Raw genomic sequence first — 4,092 nt, 5'->3', positions numbered from 1 at the left:
TGACTAAGGAAAAGGGGTTCATTATATTAAAATTATAAATAATAATTGAAGTTTCTAATCTCTGTAATGAAATTCTTAATGATAAAATGTAATATCTCTTCTTGCTTTCATATATGTATATGAACACACACACACACATGCACCAAACACTTATAAAAGAGGAGGTCAGAATTGAAAGAGGAGGTGACCCAGTCATATGAAGCTCTAGGAGAGCAAATTTCCAAGTGCAAATCATGGAATTTACAAGGAATGTTCTTTACCTTCTTTTAAGAATTGAATAAAAGCAATTGTAGCTGGAACGCAGCAAGTTAAAACACAGTGTGATTTACTAGATCAGTGGGTCTCAAAGTGTGGTCAAGTAACTTGGTAGCCATAGAAAGGCTAGCAAGCCATACTGTGGAGTCAATGAAATAAAAGATTGTGTCCTCAGGCATTCACCATTTATGTAGGTCCTGATAGTTCTTTGATTACAAAAATCAGGGAGATATTATTCAAGACAGTAGTTCCTCAAAGAATGATCCCTGGGCCAGCAATATCAGTGTCATCTGGAAACTTGTTGGAAGGATAAATTCTCAACCCCATTCCTAACACACTGAATCAGATACTCTGGGTCTGGGAGCCAAGAACTTATGTTGTAACAAGTCATTTAAGTGATTCTGATGCTATATAGAGCTACAGAATCCACCGAGCTGGAAATAACTGTGGGTGTGGGTATGGAGAAAGAGTGTCACTGTAGACTAGGAAGAGTGTCTTCTTTGATTTATAAATCTCACTTCTCCATTTGAACTAATCTCCAACTGAGAAGGACTTAGCTTAATAATTCATTAATTCTTCCTGCCTGTATTAGGAGTAAAAAAGCAACACTCTTAGGTTATATGTAATTTCAGTTAATCCTTAAAATGACCCTGTGGGGTAGGTACTTTTATCCTTCCCATTTTATAGATAAGGAAAAGGGGATACACATAAGAAACTTGTCCCAGGTCACACATGTAAACATGTACTAAGAGGAAGGGCGATCTGATTCTGGAGTCACATCAATAATTATTTCTCTATATTCTCACACAAAAGAACAGTTGGGGTGATTTGATCCTCTATAACATTGTTCAAATAATTGCCTCCCCTTTTGACTTTGACTTAAAGTCATTGAATGATTCAGAGGTCATCTAGTGACTCTTCTACTCCAAAGTCCTGAGAGGTGAAACATCTTACCTAAGATAATACAGACAGTGTCAGAGCCAAGATTTAAATCCCAGCTCCCTCACTTTTGACTCAGTGTTAACACATTTGATTGGCAAAACAAAAACAAAAACATCTCACTATAACATTATGAAACCAACAAAGTGAAGACACATACCTAGCAGCTCGTGCATTTACCAGCCTTGCTATTGTTAACACAGTGAGTTCTTTTCCTGATTCTGGCACCCATAAAGGACTGTAGGACAGGGTTCCCTAGAGAGAATACTGCCACAGCTTGCAATAAGAGCAAACATAGTCTCCCCGCACACAGAATTTGTCAGTCTAGGGTACAAGACTTGAACATTAAATTTGATTAGTAATGCCTTTCATTGTGAAATACATGAAAACAAGAACATATGAGTAACTTTTCACCCAGTTCTTTTCTGTTTGTTTGCTTGGTTTTGTTTTTTAACTCCTCATTTCATTTGCAGTGAAATTTTGCCAAGGAAATGTATGGAAGTTGATATTCCATATGGTCTAAGATTAAGGTCTTATCACAAAGCTTCAGAAATATTAAACTTAAAATCTTTTAGACATTTAAGTCTGAATGTAACCCAGCTTTTCTGTCTATACCTTCTGTTCTACATTTATAAACGTGTGATGTATAATTTAAGTTTTTAATCTCAAATGTGTTTGCTGTATAATAAAATTCTGTAATAATAAAATGTACTACCTCAGCTTCATTTTCTTTATAAACATACTAACTATTCTTGTCATTTTTTCTTCATTACAGTGAGCAAATAAAATAAATTATTAATTCTGATTAAAAATCTAGTCCTGACAGCATGATTTTTTTCCCATTAAAGTCATTCAAGATGCTTTTTAGAGGTTTCTAAGAGGTTGTAAAGAAAAATCATATTTTGTGGATTAGATGTAATTGTAAAATACATTTTCTATTTATTGTCGGTCGCCCAAACATCTTCTGTTTAAAAAGAAAAGGCAAATGTCTTCAAAATATTTTGAGATGCTTTTAGCATAAAATTTATTTCATTCATTCTTGGCTATCCTTAAAATATAGTATGTACAGGAGGGAAGAATGTTGCCTTAAAGCTTTCTGAAGGGAAACTCCTAGAATTCATTTCTTAAGTATTTTTGAGACTAGAGCGTGTGTTGAGAAATAATGGCCACCACCCTTTTAGTAAGGCTCTGAGGAGGAAGTATTTTACTCAAATATCAGCTTCCCTTTTTTCCCTTCCTTGCTTTCAAGTAAAATTAAGGCTTTAGCAAAGAATACTTTAATAATAAATGTGAGTCATTTTGCTTCAATGCTAATACTGGGTTTTGCACTGCAATAAAAAACATTCCTTAACTGTTGTAGTTGCTGAAAACTGTGTCACAGATCAGTGCACTACAATATAAAAATTCTGGGTGTACAATTAGCTTTAATTAAGAGCTAGTTAGATTTTCAGGTAAATTGGTATCTTACTTCCCCAACACAGCGTGTTAGCAGCATTACTGCAACTTGAGGAGTTACTAGAAAGTGTTTTACTTTTCTCATTGCTGATTAACAAGGTTAGAGCAAAGGTTTACTTATGTCCCAAGGGGAAGGAGTTCTCATACTAAGATTAAATGTCTCAGTAGGAGGTTAAGGGAGAGTTTTCCTTTTTGTTCTTTTTTTTTTTTCCATCAGTACATATATAGTTTTGTTTAATCAAACAGTATGTAGATACATCAATGGTTATATAGAGCCATACATACTCTCCAACATTTTAGAAGCTGTACCGGACATTAGGGAGACCAGCCATCCTAGTTTGCCCAGAACTGAGAATTTTTCCTAGAATGTGGTACTTTCAGTGTTTTTAGCAATCCCACGTGGTTAGGTTCCAGAAAGTAGTTCTGATATGTCATTGCAAACGCTTTATACTCAACTAGAGTTGATTCTGGAACTTAAAGTGGGGAGATTTGGGGAGATGATACTTCTAATACTTAAAAAAGTAAGTGAAAATCATCAGATTCAGTCAACTACAGGCACAAGAACTTGTTCAATATTAAGGTCAGAGGTAACAGCAAAAGTATGAATCATAATCTTAGATTCTATAAGTTTATTCAGGGTCTCAGAATTTACTCTAAGTGTCAAATAAACAATGGGGTTTGTATATTGAGCTGAACGATAATGGAAAGGATTATTAAAAATATCTGCACTATTTATTTTTATCTGCTTGAAGTGCAATAAAATCCAACAGGCTGTGAATTATTGTGTAATGGTTACCACATTGTGTCATTAGCTGTGAGACAGACGGCTGAGATCCAGTTAAATGCACTGCTGTTTTCAGCCTATAGAATTATATTATAGTTCTGAGAGAAGTGTGCATTAGAGTGTGAAATCTAGGATTGAAACCAAGAGTCTTTGGATTTTTTTTTCTGTTCTTTGATGCAGCACAAACTTACATGCTTCCAGCCAAGTTGCTTAAACTTTGTGCAACAGTTTTCTGGTTCTTTGGCTTGAGAGAGCACAAATTAGCTCTCCACTTCCTGACTGACCAATTTTGGATAATCCCTAAAAGTAGTGGTCATTGGAAGTCAAGATGGGAAAGAAGTAAGCTTTAGTATTGGAGACTTGTTCTATGAACGTGTGATATAGAAATAGTTTTTCCCCCATGTCCTCTTTCTGTTAAGAACCAATATAATTAGCATCAATTAGGAAGTTCTTGGTCTGACTTTCATTATCTGCTCCCAAACTACCTTTTGAGTCTTATTTCCTATTGGACTGTATGGCATGGAAGTCCACACATGCATCCTTGGATCTAGACTTTCTGGGTTCAAAACCTTGCTCTATCATTATTAACTCTGTGACCTTGATCAAGTTACTTATTTTCTCTGTGCCTCAGTTTCCTCATTTGCAAAATTGGGCTAATA

The sequence above is a fragment of the Sciurus carolinensis genome, chromosome X (assembly GCF_902686445.1).
Source record: "Sciurus carolinensis chromosome X, mSciCar1.2, whole genome shotgun sequence".
Classification (NCBI taxonomy): domain Eukaryota; kingdom Metazoa; phylum Chordata; class Mammalia; order Rodentia; family Sciuridae; genus Sciurus; species Sciurus carolinensis.
This window is presented reverse-complemented; position numbering follows the sequence as displayed.